This window comes from Anomalospiza imberbis, chromosome 1, assembly GCF_031753505.1.
Source record: "Anomalospiza imberbis isolate Cuckoo-Finch-1a 21T00152 chromosome 1, ASM3175350v1, whole genome shotgun sequence".
In the NCBI taxonomy this organism is placed as follows: Eukaryota; Metazoa; Chordata; class Aves; order Passeriformes; family Viduidae; genus Anomalospiza; species Anomalospiza imberbis.
The window spans coordinates 40379474-40399961 of record NC_089681.1 but is presented as its reverse complement, the minus strand read 5'-3'; the positions used below and the strand labels follow the sequence as shown (position 1 = coordinate 40399961).

The window sequence follows — 20488 nt, the reverse complement described above, 5'->3', positions numbered from 1 at the left end:
GAAGCCTATTTTTAATAACTCCTTGAACTATATTGACTAATCACAAACATCCACTACAGAAGACTTTGATATGTTACAGAGTGTTCATAGAAAAGTTATTCTGTACAGTAGAGCAAAAGATAGGATTCAGTGTTAGATGAGATTTGTTAAAAACATAAATATCTTTTGAAGTGATTTTGCTTGTAAACATGAATATGTATTACAAAAACTGAATTCACACTTATTTTGTTTACAGTTAGCAGTGTGAGTATTAAACTCTTAGAAATACATATGTGTAAGAGAAATAACAGAATTTTTTTAGGAAAGGGGAGTGATTTTCAGAATTTCTAGAAAGCCTTAATATTGCATATTCCTCAGATTTAATGCTGAGATCATATGGTTCCTTAGCTTTAGATCACCACAACCCATAAGTTGGTTGCTTTTTTTTTCTGTTCCCAGGATATGTAAGATACTCAAAACTTGTATCAGCTCTGTGTGGGTTTCAGAGTAAGTCAAAGAATATCAAGACTTTAGACTGGCATCTAAACTTTGCTTTTGACAAAGGAGAAAGTGGAGCAATTAAAAACAAAAGCCTAGTATTGACTTGAGATACACAATTAAAGGGCAGGTAACAAATTCCCAACAGAAATCCAGGATAAAGTGAAAAACACCCAAACCCAGCTACACAATCCAATCTAATATGATCAGGGGAAATCACCATTTTGATTCTTAAAGCACATTAGGAATAAAGGTGCCTCCATAGACATGTTTCAGTAAAATGATAGAACCACCAAAAATGAAACTGTTATATTGACATTTTCTTGAGATATATGTCTACATTTCCCAAAATCATACCAATTACTTAGGCTGTCCATTTCTTCATTAAATGCGTGAAAAATCTATATTTTTTCCTCCCTATCAAATGTTTGAAATTAGGGTTTATTTGCCTGCATATATTATTCCAATTTATTGGCTCTAATTTATTTATTTCACAATCTGCAGATTGGTAATGTAATTACCAACAAGGAGTCTGGATTTATTCAATTGTTGGTGCAAATGCCACACTTTCCTTGTTTACATGAGGAGATTTTCACTAATGCTGCTGTCTTGGTCACTGATCTCCACTGACTGGATCAGTGCTATTCCCATCTGGACACAAGCCCACATTTTTTCGATATGTACCTATAGAGAATACAAAGCTTTATAGGTGAATGACAGATACCTTCATTTCAGGTAACATAAAGATACTGGTACACCCATATGCACTAAAAATGAAGAAACATATTCCTGAGTTAAACAAACATAATTGTGGTTATATAGTGGCAGGATAATTTAACTATGCATAGCTACTTTGCAGGGAAGGACTTCTACAAACCAGAAAAAAAAAAAAAAAAAAAGAAGATCAAAGACATCAGAAGAGAAGGAAAAAATGAGAATATGATGTTTCTATACCTGTAAGTATGAATGCAATACCACAATCAAGAAAATATCAAACACTGATCTATGAGAGACTGGAAACTTCAGTGATAAGATAGACCTTCTGTTTCTTGGTCATGAACAGCTTGGCTGCAATCTTTTATCTTTGGTCATGATGCAGATAAGAACACCAAACTTCTAGAATAGCTTTACACTTGACTAAACTATGCATTTTCAGCAATATTATTTTGGTCTCTGAATTTTAGGGGTTTGTATTCAATATTTTACAAAAAAAAAACTTCATTGAAGCAAGAGTCCACTTGGACTTGTGGACTTCAACGTCAACTCCCTAAAATAGGAGCACAGAGTATAGTACCTTAATATTATCTTAATAGTACCTTAATAGTACCTTAATTTCAATCTCTGCATTACTTTTCAGAAAAGGCATTTGAGAAGTGTTCCCTCCCAAAAATAACTGATGAAGAGAATCAGTTACTGCAATCGAGCCCTTCCACTGTGGCTCAACTAAATACAACTTCTCACAGCCTTTTTAACCAACAAAAAATGAGAGAGATATGTAAAAGCCAATTGGAAAAATATTGCTTGTCAAAATGTTATGGACAACAGAAATCTATGTGGGGAAAGTAGGTGGATTTGGCTTTTGGATTCAAGACTATTTTTTCAAAACACAGTCAAATCCAGGAGTGAAATCAGTACTTAAAGTAATTTCTTCAGTTTCAAATAAGAACTGAATTGAGAGGAATTGAGAAAAGTTCCGGTAAAAATTTGGAATCATGCTAGAAATTGTCATTTGACATACCATCAGTTGTATGCCACTCTATTAGATTGGATCCTGTGTTATGAAAGAAATGAGATTATTTCTAAGTTTCCTCTGCTCCAGGGGAAAAAAAAATAAAAAAAGAGAGCTGTAGAGCTTTTGGTCTCACCACTGATTCAAACTGTGAAGGAGCACTTAATTGGCTTCAGCAAATCCAGTACATTGTGCTACATGTATAAAGGGAGATGTTGACATGAAAACCCGTGGATTGGAAGACCTGTGTGTGATATTACCCAGAGGATTGTAGCAAAAACCATATCACAGGTCAGATATGCAACAGCAGCTTATAACACCTCTCCCTTCTTCCCACCTCAATTTATACTGCTGATAGCTGCTACAGTTAGCAGGGAATCCCTCCCCTTCAGTAATCCTCCCTTTAAAGCCTCTGGAGCTTCCTTCACACTCATGGCACACAGCACAAGTGCCTGCGAGGAAGGGTTGCAGAGTCCCTGTCTGGTTCCCGTCACTTTTAAGAGCATGATAAAGCAAATTAAAAGAAAGTATGATTTTCAAAGGTGTTGGATTCTTTCCAATGGCTCCATAATTAATTTAAAGAAGAACATGAAAGGTAAGCAGAACAAGTGAAGAGGATTTTCAAGAATATTTACTCTGTGTGGCTCTACTCTCTTTAAAGATACAAGAAATTTCTCCCTAACATCATAGACAGCAAATGTAAATTGGTATCAGAATCAAAGTAGAACATAACCCCTTTTATCTGGTGATAATATTTTTTGCAATTCCTTGATATTCAAGAATCACAATTCAATAGTAAGCTACTTTTCAAAATACTCAGTTAAAGTGTAAAGAAATAGAATGAGCACAGGCAGGTTGCTTTTTCTAGATCCTCAGAAAGCAGCTTGAACAGAAGCTTTTCAGAGAGAAGATTTTGCAGCTAATATATATTGAAGGATCTTTTTATGCACAGACCATAGGCAGTGATTCTTTTCCTTGCTTTAAATCACAAAAGGAAACCACGAGCAAACAATGGCTTTAAAAAGAGAAACAAAAGATAATTCAACTTTATATACAGAGTCTGCGTCCCCACAGCCCCCTGCATATCTATGTATATACATGAAGAAAAGGCTTTTAAAACACCACATAATGACAATTACACAAAATTTTTACCAAAAACAAGAAAAATCCTGTTGTTACTCTAACTTCAATTATTTGAAAACTTGTTCCCTAAAAATTATACTTTCTCCTACTACTTTTTTTTTGCTACATAGCCATCAGCTAGATGTAGTTTTCAATAATGATTCCACCAAATAAGGTTTCCAGCATGTCTGCTAGCTATAACATACAACAAAATTTGTTTTTGTTGCTTAAATTGATCTGTTTAAGCAGTGAACATTATCATATTATCACAAGTAAACATACTTGTTCAATACAAGATTGTTCATACAATCTTCTTCAAATCTATCTTTTGAAGAGGATGAGAATATTGGGTGTAAGCCACTGTAAGCCTTTACCCCAGTTTAAAGGAAAAGTTAAAGATCAAAGTAGAGAGCATAAATACACAAAGCCTTGGCACTCTCCTTCCATTTCAGCACTCTGCACTGACCTCTACTGGTTTCTCCACTTTAGGTTTCATCAGTATGAAACAATCCACTTTTATTGAACTTTTGCACTATTTTCTTCAAATTCTGGGATGAAGTAAATTACACCCCACTCTGCTAACTTCTCCCTGACTGAAGGTCATAAAAAGATCAAGCTTACACCTATTGGTGGCAGTTTATCTTTAGTGAATGAGACACTAGGAAAAATCATCTCTTAAAAACTGCTTCAGAGTATATATATGCAACTGTAGGTAGATATTAAATCTGAAAACTCTATCTTAACACATTTATTACTAATAATTTGCTATATTTTTTTTTAATTGAACTGCTATTTCATGTGGTAATTAGTTGTTTGCTTTATAAAATCTTGGGGTTTATTATAGAATTCCTAGCATCTGACCTATGATGAAGATCAGAAGTACTACTGCAACACAAATACCAAAGTTGTGAATATAAATTTAACATCTTTAGTCATCCCCATTTGAAATACTTCTGCTTCACAGAACATGCTTCTCTCTAGAAGGTTCTTCAGTACAAATATTTGCTTTAAGATTAGAGCAGAACTTGCAGCTTTTATAACCACACACCAATGGATCGAAAGACAGCAGTAGGCTTGGCAATATAAAAGTATCACAATAAAAACATTGTCAAACCTAAGTCATTACTCTGTCTGAGACGAGTGATGCACTCACCACATCTTTTATACAACTAAATGAAGCTCAAACCATCCATTTTTAACTTATCACTAGCAAAAACAAAGCTTTAATTCCTTATGTGCTTTACAGTAAAAAGCAACTCTAGTTAGTCATAAGTAAATGAGCAAACTTTTCCATCCTCATTTACCTAAGAGCACTTTCGTTGTCAGCAAAACCCAAAACTTTCCAATAATAAAAGCATATTTTTAGATCTTTTTGTTATGAAATTCTTTAAGAATGAATAAGTTTTATATATCATGAGAACTCCATTTCCTCTTATTGCTCCACCAGTGACTTGAAAGAAACTTTTAAAATTTTTAAGTCACCTATGCTGTCTGAAAAAAAAACCTACAATTGCTGGCCACAAAAACAAAGAAGCTTTGTTGTTCTGTTGCTATAGATAGTAAAATGGATCACATATTGTTAATTCCATTTCAGAATAGCAAGATTCCTATTATTCATGAAGCTGTATTTTGTAATAATGCATTTTTCTTTCATTTTCCATAAATACCTTTCTAGATCCTGAATGTAAAAAAATCAGTTATTCAGCATGAATCTCTAATATTTTATACTGTACAAATATCTGAATCTGACATCCTCTTTATTTTGGTGTTTTTGAGTCACGTTCTCCGACTTGTGGAGCACTCATATTTCTCTCTGTTGTTTCACTGCAGCTGAAGCTCGCACCTCTCCATCCTGTCAGTGCTCAGAAGCCGGGGCAGCCCCCGGGGAAGCCCTGGAGGGCCGGTGCAGGTCAGGCTCCCCAGAAGCCTGGGGGTGCCGGTCCCCCCGCACTGGCCAGCAGAGGGAGGAGAGGGGGTGCCCGCACTGCCCGCAGCCCCCAGGGCACCGCACCCCCCTCTGCTCTGCCTCCAAGCACGGTGACAAGCGGCAGCCTCAGCTCCACTGTCTATGATGAAAACACACTCCTGCTCCTGTCCAGGGAACTCCATGATACTGCTTGGTGTGGCTTTGCCTCTTACCTTCACCCAGTGGCTGAGGATGGGTGTCCGCAAGGTTGCTGTTGCCTGGTCTTGCTGGGTTTGCCGCCGCTCCGATGCTCACGCTGCTGCTCCTAGGACTTGGATGAACTGGATCTGCTCTGCTTATTCTGTGCTGTGTTAGAAAGAAAACATTTTGATGCTCTAGAACTGGGCCTTTGCTCAATGAGCAAGTACATGATCATTCTGAGATTTACAGATCGGCCTCTTTTTCCACATGTGGGAAATTGAAAATCTCATTAAGACTTCCTATGACTCACAAAGGAGTGAAAGACACTGATTTTCACTGAACAAGGTGTTGACTGGATCACTATGAGACCCTCTTCTTTCCAAAAGGCATTTTAAAGCAGTACTTTCAGTCAGCTCTGCGCAAATTATTCCACAACAGCCCAAATAACTTTTTTCCTTACCTCTGGTATCCCAGTGAGGTCACATTCTGTTAAAAACATCCTGTCAAGCTTGGTACAAAAGGGCTCCAAAGAATCAGAATGCAGAAGCTATGCAACTTGCTGACTAACTTTGCTCTGTGTTATTTACCAACCACACAAAGAAAATGCTGTCTATTCAAAACACAGTTCAAAACTCTCTTCACAGAAAGTGAGTGAACAAACAGTCCCATGTCCGATGCTGTAGTCACATCTCCCATGAGGCCCGGTGATAGCTCTGGGGCATGGGACGGAGTGACACCACCAGCAGTCACTACAAGGCACTTTTGTAAACAAGTTGTGTGTGTGTGTGTGTGCAGAGAAGGAGGAGGAGGAGGAGGCTGGTGTTACTCTTCCTCTGTCTTAACATTATGCTGTATTTGTTTTATCAGGTTGAAGCAGAACTTCAGTCTTGCTTAATCTACTGCACTGCATTAATGCACTGCATTTGCTATAGTCCTTGCGCAGGATTTTCCTCATTATAACCTTTATTTTCTTCCAGAAGAGATGTAAAAGGAACAGATGGAATTTGTGCAGGGTCTAGATTTGGAACCCTGGAGCTCAGTTAAGTAAGAGAAGTTACTTCAGAATCTTCCAGACTCATCACAGAAACTGACAAACTCAGTGACTTACCTTATTCATGACCAGGAAAAAAACTCCAAATAGTCTAAAAAATATTTTAAATTAATCTATTCTTTGTAAATTCTTACCACATTAGTCACCCCAAAGTCACACTTTGGCAGAGAAGCAGAAATGTCTTTTTCAGCCCCCTATAAGAAGAAAATTACCATACAGACCCAGCACTTCTGGTACTGACCACTGGCCTCTACTCACACCAAGCTACTCCAGTGCCTTTGGTTATATTTACAATAAATCACAAACAACTGTTTCCAGATTTGGAAGGATAAATAATTGTTTTCATTAATCCCTTTGCAATTTCAGTTTTTAACTGTCAGACCACCATTGCAATCCTATTTTTGCCACACAATCCAAACCATCCTCACTTCTTGTCTCCAAGGTGTCCCTACCCATGCTTGATTTTTTTTTCTTTAACAGTTCTTTAGTGAATATTTTTTTATTTTTTTCAAAGGTCTAAAAGACAGGTGTTATAAAATACCTGCAATGTAGGTTTGTGAGAGGAAAATATGAGACATGGTGACATTATGCCGTAAAATAAATTCAAGTTGGAATTTTCTTTTATGAGGTCTTGATCTGCATTTCATAAATATTTATAGGTTTGTGACATAGGTTATTTCAAATCTATATTCCAGGAATAAGTATCATTCCAAGTATGACATGAAGCACATTCAACTGCTGATATTCTTCAATAACTGAATGGTCCATGACCAATAATTGGATAACAAAAGTATAGCTTCTAAATTGTAAAGGTTTTCTAGAAACACATAAACCCTTAAGATACCTAGATACACTTCTTTCATGCAAACTTGAGACCAAGGTCTCTAAAATACCAATGGTGAATGATCTTACAAGTAAAATTGTCCAGGTAACTCAGGATTTTTAAAACAAATATGATTGTTTCTCAGTATCCAACAATGAACCAATTTTTGGTTAGAGATGTGCCTTGTCAAGCAGTACCATTCTCTAAAAGCAGCTACTTACAGATATCAAGTGAACCTTCACTTGTCCATAATAGCTGAAGATACCATACCAGTTGTTACTACTTTTTAGTCAAGACTTTGAAAAACCAGTAGGAAGTTTTCTACTGATCTTTTGGGATTTTTTATATTTCAAGTTTACAGTATAAGTTCTTCTCATCTCATTAAAATTAGTAATAGCAATGTAGTCTTCCCCTTTCCCAATAACCTCAATTTTCCACTTAATTTTCTGTATCTCAGGAACACATACCCTGCCTACTAAAATACTGCAGAATGCAGTAAGTTGACTATTTTCACATATCATTATAAGGTCAGAAAGTTTATAATCCCTGGTTTATGGACTGGGAAAACCTTAATTAGGTCTTCCTCTTAAGCTTTTTATGAGCCCTACTAATTATTTTTTAATAGGTCAGAACCAGCATACAGAAGGCTGAACACAAGAGCCCGGTCTATAAAGCATTAAGCCTCTCAAGTCCAAGTATCTGATGACTTTTTCTTTTCTGTTCCTGATCCTGTAACAAAATTTTGAAAGGTACACTTTATTTTTATAGGGAACTCCAGCAAATTACACAAGTGAAAGGAATCTAGTAATTAAAAGTGTGTTCAGATCATACTCCTACATATAATTCCAAGATAATTTTTTTTTTTTTTTTTTTACTTTGTTGATCCTTGTGGGTCCCATCCAACTCAGGACATTCTATGATTCTATAAAAATCAGCAACACTGTTGCAAGAGAGCAAAAAGTGGAGCTGTTGCTGTGTCAGAGAGACAGTTTCATGTTCTCTTGTTTAATGTAGTGGATTTCTGTTCTTTCATGAACCTGAGGTTATGTGTGCCAGCAGCTCTCTTTGTCATTTGCAACCTGACATTCTATGGCCCACACACAAAATGGCACTCATTGAAGTGTGCCCTTTAGGCACTGTCCTGCCTTTGAATCCTTTCTAGAGATGGACACCTGTTTCCTAAATTTTTGAGATCTGGACTGTCAAGGGATTCCATTCAACTTCACAATGATTATCAGGTTGTTTTATTCACGAGTCTCAAAACTGAGACAGCAAAGTCAGGCTCAGATTAGAAGTTCCTCCTATCTACTTGCAATCTATTAATTTAACAAGACCAGCTATAGTCTAAATGTGTGCTTTTCAAGAATTTCCAAATACTTCAGTCTCATGAAGAAAGAGGGTTGAAAGTTTAAGTTTTGATATTGATTTGCCAAATCCCTCACATGGGAGCTCTGATGTGAGCCTCATAACGTGGTTTTTGCCAAAGACTCTTCTCTCTCTCCCAAATGACTCCACCAGGGAACTGAGATGAAGAAAGATTGATACTAATTATGCACAGAAAGGACACCTAGCTGTAGTCATCAGGCTGATACAGAATTCTCTGGGCATGACAGGCAAAGCTGGCAAAAATGGAAGGAGGTAGAAAGAGAAAAATGCTGTTTCTGGCTATTCACAAAATTTACCCATGACTTAAATCAAAATATACACACACCGAAAAAAAAAAAACAAACAAACAAAAAAAAAAAAACCAAAAAAAAAAAACAAACAAACAAAAAAAACCACCAAAAAAAACCACACCACCCAGGCAGGTCATGGATAAAACAGTTAGGTATCTCATAACTCCAGGAGCAACACTGGATACCAACCAGTCACACGCTTTCATCAGATGATTAAAAAAAAAAACCAAAAAAAATATTTTTAAAAATCCCATGCTTCCTCCTGTTCCATGTAATTACCATGAATTACAGTCTGGAGTGATTCTGTAGTGAGGGTTGAGGGGACTGAGGTGAATTTGAAACAGATAAAAGCTGGGTAAACCACTCCAGTAGTCAGGCTCATGCAAAAGTACTTAACCAGAAACAAATGCTGCTGATGCTTTTGTTCTGGTCTTTAACTGAAGCTTATTCTGGCCTTCTGATGTGCCTCCTATAGGTTGCCTCTGCCAGGCAACTGTGCATGTGCTCCCAGTCGCAACTGCTAGCATCACATTTATTTATTTATTTTCAACCCAAATAAACTCTTAATGGCTTAACATAAAACATTTGGATTTTTTTTTTGAAGCACACTAAATAATAAAAAAGCCAGAAGCACAAAAGGCCATAAGGGAATGAAAGGGATGATTGTTCAAAGCCCTATTAAAAGGCTTGTTGCTTTATTTATATATTTTTTTAACAACACAATTTCAGAGCCTTTTAAAGAAAACTCCTCCTCCCCAGTTGCCTGCCAAGATAGTACTTAGCTGAGGGAGGGAAAGCCTGCTCTTTAAAAGAAGATGTTATCTATTAGAGAGAGAAAGGAAAGAGAGATATATAAAAAGGCTTTCCCAAAAACAGTTGTCCAGAAGGGTCAATGAAAAGAAACAAAAAGTATGAGATGAGAATTAAATGGAAAGAAGATGAGAACATTAAAGCAGAGCACACTGAGAGGAGAGGTTTTTACAGCAAAAATGGTTCTGTAAAGGTCATTTTAGTTACTCTATTATGCTAACCATGGCACATATTTAGGCATCTGTCAGGTAGTAATTGCAAAGCACTTCACAAAAATTAACTGTGAAAACCCTCTTTCATGAGGTAGGTGAGGGACAGAGACCTACTTGTGGGCAGGCAGAGACCAGGTTGTTTCCATAGGAGACCAGAAGACCCTTAGGCAGCATAAAATGTTACAAAGCAACAGACACAGAAAGGTTAGTCCTCTTCTTGGTGTGTTGCATTATTTCACGGCAGGTACTAAGCAATTTGTCTGGGTGGAAGACATTTCAAGTGCAGTTAAAATATCTGGAGATAAAGCTGAAGTTCATATTCACTCCCCTTTCCTTTAGAAGCAAATATTACAATCTAGATCTCACTCTTGAAATAAATTCGTCCAAAACTGTCATTGTTTGAAAGTCTGTTGTCTCAAAATGGTCTCAGCAATCACCATCACAGACATGACCACAACCCCCCAGGTAACTCATGGAAATCTGAGTAAATGCTGCCAAATGAGCTTTGGCATTGATAGTATAGGGCTGGTGACATGTCCACAGTGACCTTTGCTGCCAGGGCGTGACCTGTGGTTTGTTCTGGCTGGATTTCTGTACAGCTCATGACACCACTCCTAGACATTAGGAATGATGTATCTCTGTTTTGAGTATGAGAAACCTCCTGTGCAGTTGAGGAGAGAGTGTGAAGGGCTGTACCTTTCCTGGTGGGCTACAGTCAGCTACATCAGCTTGCACTATCAGAGCCATTGGACTCTGGGGCAGTCTACATCACAATATGGGTACAGAAGCTTTTGATTCTTCCCATCTTTTAAGAACAAGAAAGAAATTAATGCAAGAAGATATTTTCATTGTGCCTTTGATGCAAAAACAAAAAAAAAAGTCATCCGACTCCCAAAGACAGTTTTATTAGAAACACCTCTGTTTCAGAACTGAAATTTTATCCTGTGAAACTAAAGATAGCTTTCATTTTCCTTCAGGTGTTTTATGATATGAAGCACCCATTTCAGTGACAATGTCCAGATAAACCTGGCTGAAAACATTTAAAGGAAAACAACTGAAAACTTTTCAAGGAGTCCTAGGTTCTCAGACTGAAACCCTAAACTTAATATAAGGGTTATAGATTAAGGTGAAGATAAATTCATCAGAGATTAACCTTTTCCTTAACAGGTTATTCTTGCCTGGGCTTGATTTCCTAAATCTTGCAGGTCCCAAGTTGGAGATTAGGAGATGCAAAGGTTTTGAAAAGTGGCATGCAGTGTGTCTTTCTGCATGACACCACTCTGAAGCTGCTATCACACTGACTTGTGATTCTGAGATCAGGGCAAACTCCAAGCTAGGGTCTTTTCTCAGTGTTACCCAGTTTCCTGGGCCTGTCCATGGAAAAGAAAAGGATCCATTACCTTATTTATCTACTGAAGGAAAACAGTGCAATCTTTCCTAAAGGAATTTTTGAAAGTATCTGAAATAATCCAAGGTTACACAGATTAAACTAACAGATCTCTATTGAAAAGAATATGGCTTGTACACCAGAGTCCAATAAAAATTTCCTTCTTGTATTATACTGTTGTTTAGTGGAATGGTGACTAAACAATCATATGTGCTGTGAGGCCAAGCAACTCCTTGGAAAATCCATTAAGAGAGAAAAGTGAAACTGTATCCAACAGAAAGTACAGAAAGACTTCCAGCACCTATGGAAATTTACTTTCTATGTGGCATGGCCAGGACACTGCAATTTCTCTTTACCATCCTGGAAGGACAATGGGGTCCTTGTCACCTGAAGCTGTTGAGACCCATGTTTCTTGCTGGGGGAAGGAAGGAATCCTGGCAATGAATCCCTCACCAGTGAGTGTCACAGGAGTCAGAGCCAGAGAGTCTCACCACTTGTGAGGCTTGCAAAGACTACAGCTGAACAAACAGTGATGACTGCAGTCACGGCCATGAGCCTCCTGGGACAGCAGATCAAAAGTGCTGTTTGTCACAGAGGTAAAAATTCACTTTGTTCAGTGGTGCTTCAATGTGCTTTAAAGTACAAGACTCTGTGGGGCACACAGTGCATGGTTTTCCCCTCAATTTCCAGATAAGCTACTTAAATCTATTAGATCTCTCCAGGGAATTTTGTGAGTAGAGAGTGCTCACTGTGAAGATGTTCACTTCAGAATCCTCACTTTAAAAACAGTTTGTGTGAACTAATCACAATCTAATTAAGAACAATATGGAACTGCCTTTTTGAAGAGCCATTAGTAGAAGAGAGACCATCTTACCCTGAAGATGAAGGGGCCAACATCTGACTCATTAGATGTACAGAAAATTCTCAAGAGGTTTACAAAGTGGGGATATGCGAGGGTGATGCTGTTTTTTTTCGGCTCTTGCTTTCAGGTTCAAGAGCTTGGGCTGCCACCCAGTGGAGACAGGTACAAATGTGCCAGTTTAGCTTCCCAGTTACAGTAGGACAGTTGGCTCTCTAGCTCTCCAGTAGTGGGAAAGGGAACACCTTAATGATTTTATTGCTTAGGGCCCACCAGTTACTCTGGATCACTATATTCCACCTAAAAGTTCAAATACATTTTTTACATGCTAACCTAGGATCTTAGAGTCAAAATGAAATTTTGCCTTGCTAGTCTGCAGTGGTAGTTTCTGTAGGACAAAATTAGACTGATTGTTGAATTATTTTCCTAAAGAAATAGAGCTAAATACTTGTTAAATTATTGTTGTACCCAACTTTTATTATATGTTTTGTTTGGCATTCTTTATGACCAAATATAGGATTTTGCACGGATGGGATCACTTGCACTATAATTTTACTAGCAAAACTATACAGCAAGAACAAAGGACATTCCTATAAAACCTTTAAATCAGACTTGAAGTACTGTCAGGAGAGTTAAGAAAGAAATGTCAAGCCCATGTATTGACAAGAAAAAATTAGGCAAAATTCAACATCTACACTGATTTAAGCAGGTGCTATATCATTTTTCTTTCTATTAACTCACATCTGGCATACTGCTGCTCTACCATAAACCTACTTCTTCACTGGTTTTCTTTTTAAGCATTCAAAATAGTCTTTCAAACAGTACTTTGAGCATCTTCTTGTGTACAAGAATGAGAAAGTTGAACTTACTAGGGACAAAATTAAACCATCTAGTCTCTTAACAAGTTGTGAATGGGGAAAACCAATTCTCTGACCTGGTATGTCAGATTTTACAGAATGCTTCTGGTATCTCGGAAAATTTTCCCCCCTTTTTGTCTGACAGCTGTGCAAATACTTTATGTTTGATTGCAAATAAGATAATTTCCCTTGTAGGTAATACTTTTGCTTTCAAATCTGCACTTGATCACACTAAGAAATACTCAATATGCTTCAGCATACTAAGAAAATGTTGCTTAGATTTCTGGGATGCCATTAACTACCAGATCAGGAATCTTGTACTTGCTTATTAGCAGTAGCAGTGTCTTCTGTTAAAAGATGTTCTACTTATGATATTTATTTGCCAGACAAGATAGCATTTGTCTACTTTAAAACTCTGTGGTTAAGACATTCACCTGGGACACATAAAGTTCAGACTTTTGCTTCTATTGTAATTAAACAGTGTTTTGAAGGCCATCTCTCATTCTTTCAGGGGGTGCTGTTTATCTCATGTTGTCAAAAAACCCTACATTTCCACATAGCCAGAAAATGTTCCCAGGAGCATCCCTTCTGGGTCAGTTTACAAAATATAAGAATACATCTTTTCTCAGGTTATAAGAGAACAAGTGAGTTTATAGGACTGCAGTTAGAGAAACAGAGATAGAAAACATTTTGTCTTCAAGTCAAAGGAGTTTTCCCTTGTTTTCTGTATTGTGTCTAAAGTCTGGAACAAAACAGCACCTCAAACACTTTGTTTTCTATTTTGAAATGGGAGTCTAAAACTCTGTGACTGCACTGACTCCTCTGGTTGTGTACTGATTCTGTCCTAATCAGCGCCTTACAAGGACAGAAATAATTTAGTGGTTTAAGAGTTTGCTGCTGATAAATTCTGCAAGCTTATTAGCCCATGTTTGAAGGACAGCTTTGTGCCTTCACTTCCCTCTGAACTATAATTTCTGTTTTACAACAGCTTCAATGGGTTTGGCGCTTACAAACATTTTATTATCTTTGGGCACTCTTTATATTCAGCTACATAGCAGTGTTTTCGTAAAAGATCTGGCCAAAATTTTAAATTGAAAATCTCCCTGCACCTCTAGGAGAATTCAGTCCAATTAAAAGAGCACAAAAATTTGGAACACAAACATTAGAAAATGTTTAGCAATGAACAAATCTGAAATCATGAAGTAGGGTGCTCTTTTCCAATGGTTCTCAACAATTTCTGGTCAATATATTTTCGTACCACAAGAGGGAGACACAAGAACATAATTTCTTAATTTAAAATGACCCAATGCCTCTTCATCCTGTAAATTACATTTATCAGGAAAGTTGTCTATACCATTTGCTCTCTCATGAACACAGTATTAGTTCTGGAAACAAATGGGCTGGCATAGAGGAATTTCTACCCCATACCACATCATAGAAAACAGACTTAAAATTCAGGCATATTAGGCTTACACTGATGTACATAGAAGGAAAAGGGCAAGAAAACCCCAAGGGTTACTTGGGTATCCCAAGGAAATAATACAAATGTTAAGCTTCTAAACTTCCCTCTCAGAAAAAGAGTTTGTTTTAGGAATTTAGAAGTAGGAAAGATGAATTATTTCCCATTAAATTGGTCTAGTTATTGTATAAACATCTTGTGGCATTAGCATCATTTTATTTTAGCCATTTAAAGCTGCCATCATAAGAAAGAATGTTGCTATGATTTTAAGACAAAAGAAGCTCAGCTAGATGGGTGATGTGTATTACCACAGGTATCAAATTTCAAAATTAGCCATTTGTACATAAACATCAGTTGATGGAACAACTTGCAATCCTCAAAGATAATCTGCTCAGCATATGGATTTCTAAATTTGATTTGGCTCAGAACAATGCCTCAAAATTCATTTATTCACCACATTTTTAGCTGGATTGCTCTGAGTTGCCAGTCAAATAAAATATAGCATTATTTTTTCTCCAGCACTGCAGTAAAGCTCAGTTTATTTAAATACATCACAGAATGGACTGAAAGCTGCACTACAGCATTGCAAACCTGTACCAATAGTGATGTAAACCAAGATAAGGAAACACTGCAGTGTTGAACAGCTGTGTTGACAGCAATACATGAATTCAAACAATTAATTCAGCACTTGGACTTATCCCAGGTAAACTCAAGATAGTAGTTGTTCTGGCAGCTGTTGAATCTCATATCTCTGTAATTTCTAAAAAGCTAAACTGAAGAATATGGGAAAGAAAGAAGAATGCAAGACAGAAAGCAGAAAAAGTCAAAAGCAAAATAAGTCCTGTTAATGTGAGTTTTTCAGAAACTTCCCTGTAGTCATCATCACTGAGCTTAATAATCTAAATATTATTTTATATTCTCCTTTTCTTCAAGAGAATGGTATTCTCTATAAAAAATCAGTACAATGATAACACTGGAATATCGTCAATAATTTTATGTTTGAAGACATAACAAAATCAGTTTTTCTTGCTTATTATTTCAATACAGAAAACCCCCTTCATTTTATGGGTCAAATGGAACAGATCTATATTTCTTGAAAAAGTGATAAAAACTCTGGAGTTACTCAACTTGTTTTCAAAGGTCCTTAACATAATACACTGCTCTGCCTTACAAAACCATTTGTTAACAGTCAAATAAATTACTCTCTTGAAAGAAATCCTTGCAGAATTTTGACATACATCAGGATAGGTAGTATTATTGCAAGGCACTTTGAATTAGCTAATAATTGCTCAAAGTTGAATTAAAGGTGCTCACAGGGTTGAATCAGAATATGCTTTTTCTTGACAAAAATTCATTAACGGGAAAGGGAGAAAAAAAACAAGCAATGCAGCCCCATCAGGATAAGCTTCTGTTTAATGAGAATGGTTGGTTTTGAAATTACTGAAATACTTTTTTTGAAATTGAAGCCAGTGATATTAGAAGAGTGCAGAGAAAATAGCTTAATTTAATGAAACTTTTCAAAATCTTCATTTGTAATGAAGATTTTTTAGCATTATAAAGTTGAAATACTGATATTATAAGAAAAATTATTTCAGAATAGCTCTACAATGCTCTTGGAATATGCTTATTATGTTATTGTGTCAGAGAATCTGACAAATAATGTTGAACCCCAAAATACAAACAATAAGATATTTAGGAAAGTTCCATTTAAAAAGTTTTGCTTTCTAAATACTACAGTAGAAGCAACTAGTAGCATTTAAAGTAGTGTAAACAACAGAGTAGAAAAACAACAAGGTATATATTGCAATGGTAATTATAAAGAATACAAAATTTATTTGAAAGGAGAGGATAGATGGATTGTGACAAAAAATCGTCATGTTCTTCAAAACTTAAATTGGAGTGTGAGTTTCATAAATGCATACTATGTCTTAAAAGGCAAAAAAATAACATTATAATCTGAGGAAAGCAATGAATTTAAATGTGGGTTTGAGGTCTATAAATAATCATTGCAGGCAATTTACATCTGTAATAATTAATGACTGCTCCATTAATTTCATTTTTACAAGTTTACTACCATAGGAAATTTTTTCCTTTCGGGAAAGAGAATGAAATCTTGAAATCAGAGAGTAAAGTCTAACACTTTGGAAAGGAGACATGATCAAAACCAATACAATTGAAAAAACCCAGAAAATCTGGTAATGGAGTAACTGCAACCAAATGGACTGAGGAAATGAGGTGCAGTGAAAAGGACAAAAACTTGACAAAATTATTGCAATTAAAATCCTGAAATCAGGGAAGAAATGTAAACAAAGAGACAGGAGAAGGACCTAAAGAAGAGAAATGCTCCAAAAAAAGGGGGAAAATTCAGAAACCAAGTGAAAACAATGAAAGTGAATGGGATGGCAAAGAGTTCAGGGAAATGGACTGAAACTTGCCCAAATAATCCTCATTGAAATCATAAGATATCATTCCCTTTCCTGAAAGGAAATTCTTCCTTTGGACCCAATAAATTATATTTGCAGTAATTTCTCTAAAATCAGTTACTTTTAAAAAATTTCAAAGCCAATATTAAAGACATGAATTTCAGAAGTTTTAAAATTCTTAATCCCAGTCCTATACAAATCATCCTCAAGAAACTATGCAGTGAAGGCAACAAACTCCAGTATGGCTCCAAACCACGGGGTGACGTTGTCTCCAGTGACCATGAATACCAAAGTACATGTCAGATAAGAAAACCAGAATCCCTGCTACCATGCTATCTTGAAAAAAGACCCAAACCCTAGAAACCTTAAAATCACTTCTTCAAAATATATGACCCCTGTAACTTCTTTCAAATTATGATTGTCAAAAAAAAAATAGTTCTAGAAGAGAGTGTTTGTTTTTTAATTCTTTTTTCTACAGAGGAAAGTAATTGTGAAAAAATTACTTTCACTACAAGACATTAACCAACATTTTTTACATTTCAGCCTACCTTAACTCTTCCTAATAGAGAGGGTAAGAGTGGCTCCACCTGCCTGCAGGAGGTACTTTGGAATAGAGAAAACCCAAGCTCAAACAGACAAGTCTTTGTAGACAGGTCCTCACTGCTGATATGGCATGACATTCTGAATATAATTCAACACATTTAGAAATAAATAAATGCACAATTGGTACTGAGGTGTGCATTTAAGTCTCTGTAATGTGACCATGTCTGTCAATTATCTTCCCATCTCAGCATCTGACTCCTTTTCCAAAAAAAGTCCTCAACAGTCATTGTTATCTCTGCAAGAATATTCTGAGGAGGTTAACTGGGGTTTTTATATAAGAGGCACAAATCTACACTCAAGGAGCTTACTTCTACCTGGAAGCTTACTTCTACTTCTGCAGCCTAGCAGAGCAATTGCCAATGCATGAAGAGACCAAATAACTTACAACAAACCCTGTGAAACAAGATTAAAAAGCAGTTATGTGTTTCCTTTTGAACACTTTTCATCCAGGTCAAAAAGTCTGTAACACGAGGTGAAAGTCAGGTAAATATAAAATTATGCAGAAGCCAAAGGAGTTGACTCAGCTGCACTGAGATTTCTAAATTAATTAATTAATTAATTAATCAAATAAATAAAAATGGAATTTTACAGGAATACAGTTGTTCAGAGGAACTAAACTCTGCAGGGAAGTCTTAGTCAAGAAAAGCTGAAGTTAGGACTGGGAGATATTTGAAACGCTCATTTTTACAGTGAAGGCAAAGGTGGCAATTCAGACAACAATGAGACAATCTCAGTAATTAAATACTGAAGGAACAGACATTATGGATACAAATACTTGTGTGGTTGTAAAAGCAAAGCCCAGCCTTAGAAGGCCGGTGGTACTGAGGTAAATGCAAGTTTGAATAATTCAAGTTTCTGATTTGGCTGATGAATCCTGATACCTCATTCTGCTGCTGTCTGATGTCAGGAAAAACTGAATTTCCTGACTGCTCCCTTCAAACACCCACTAAGGAAAACGGCACTTAACTTCAACACTTGGCTGCCCACACCAATAGATGGAGGCTGCTGAAATGCACATCTTCACAAGGAGGCAGGGCAATTATTTCTCCCAAACAAAGGGTGAGTTTAATGAAACTGGTTTTGGATTTGCCCTCAGATGGAAGAGTTGGACCCACCCATAATATGGCAGGCTACTGTCCCAAGACCATATATCCCAGAACAGAGTGGTGAAATCTTCTAGGATGCCAGTGATTCTAAGTGACTCAACACCACTTTAAAAGTCAGAAGACACTACTCTCAGCAGAGTGAGTGTTCAGAGGCAGAACACTGACAAGAAACTCTTTAATAATAACTCTGCAAATAGAATGGAATTGTACAGATGCTATTTTTGTGAATGTTCGTGTTTTATGGGATTATTTAGAAAAGCTAAACTTTCTGTAGGTGCTGATTTTGAGCTCAGATGTTAGTTTATTAGTACTTAGCATTCATAAATTCTGTCCATTAACATTCTGTTGCCATGGTTATTAAAAGAGAAAAAGCAAAAACAGAATGTGACACAGAGAGAAGAATCTGCATAAATGGGTGAGTGGTGTGAGTGGGGTCATGTCATGAGAGACATGGTAAGAGAGTTAAAAATTTTGTCCAAGGGTATAATTACAAAGACAGTAATTCCCCCACTTCTCAAACACATCAGAATGGATGGATATTTAAGCCACTTTCCCATTTTATTGTCTACCTGGAATAAGAAAAGGAGTATCTCATGGATCTGTTGGGAGAGGGGAAAAAGATGTCATTATCATCACTATTTTTAAAATCATAAAGCAGTGTCCACTGTTCCTCAATAAGGGTCCTGAAAAATTTTTAATCTGGACGTAAAATTAATTTTTTTTGGGATTCTGCTCTATATGATGAGGAATACTTTCCCAGAAAGATGTGCAGATGACAGAGTATGGTAATGTTTCTATCTTTATAGGACTGGTAGCTTCTCTTTAGCCCCTTACTTCATCTAACTCAAGCACTACCTCTAACTCAAACACTACCTCTCTAGGCACTAATAGCACAGATTAACACCTGGGCTATTTCTGTACAGGCAGCTTGAACAGCAGAGAGGGAAAAATACCGAACAGGTGTCTAACAGTGCTGCAGTTGGGTTTTTTTATAATGATGTAAAATTTATAAAGAAGCCTTTGCCAAAGTACTGATTATTCCTGATTATAGTGCAGAGAGGAGAGTCAGTAAGTCAGAACTGATTGGGTAAAAAAACAACAAAAAACCCAACAACAACAACAACAGCAACAACAACAAAAAGGCAACAAAAAGACAAAACCTCAAGGGAAAGCTTGTTTTGCAAAACATTGCTGCCGTATCAACCCCATATCAGATATCTCTGATGCAGTTTTATTTGCACTTGAAGTTTTGGACTCCCCAGTGCAAGAGTTCTCCGCACAAAATCGGAGAAAACTGAATATATACCACACCTGCCTCTTCATGATCCTCTGTGGTCACTGAGTGCAAGAATTGTCAGGAGTTGCATCTTCAACAAGTCATGAAATGATAAATGTTTTGGACACATTCTTGTAGAAGAAAAGTATTAAAAAACTACTTCTAAGGCAAATATCTAACTCATTCCTAGGAAAATTCATCAACCTTGTGTTTTGTTCATGTGATAATATGAATGAACCTAATAGCTCAAGAAATATGCCTGTTATCATATATTTAAAAACATATTTTGATAATGCTACTGAAGGCTAATTAAAATTCTAGGACAGTACAATCTACAAACACTCTTTATGACAAAAGATTTGACAATAGGATAATTTTCTCTGAGAGACATTCTGGGCATTTTTTTTAAGGTATCCACAAATGAAAATTGTACCTTGAGTATGGGAAAAATCTTTTTAATTTTGCAAACTATTTGAAAGAAATTGAGAATAGGGTGGGGGAGCAATCCACT

The 20488-nt window shown here is 36.5% G+C and overlaps 1 protein-coding gene across 2 annotated transcripts in view; it reads right to left on the bottom strand.

Annotated features, from left to right (window-relative positions):
• ST18 (ST18 C2H2C-type zinc finger transcription factor) overlaps positions 1–5793 on the bottom strand; it is a 167984-nt gene extending 162191 nt beyond the window's left edge. Inside the window, exon 1 of one of the 2 annotated variants that reach the window (XM_068189025.1) lies at positions 5468–5793. The gene's annotated coding sequence lies outside the window, so the exon portion shown is untranslated. The remainder of the gene's footprint in view (positions 1–5467) is intronic. The other variant, XM_068189036.1, reaches the window with a different exon arrangement.
• Positions 5794–20488: the final 14695 nt, after the last annotated feature.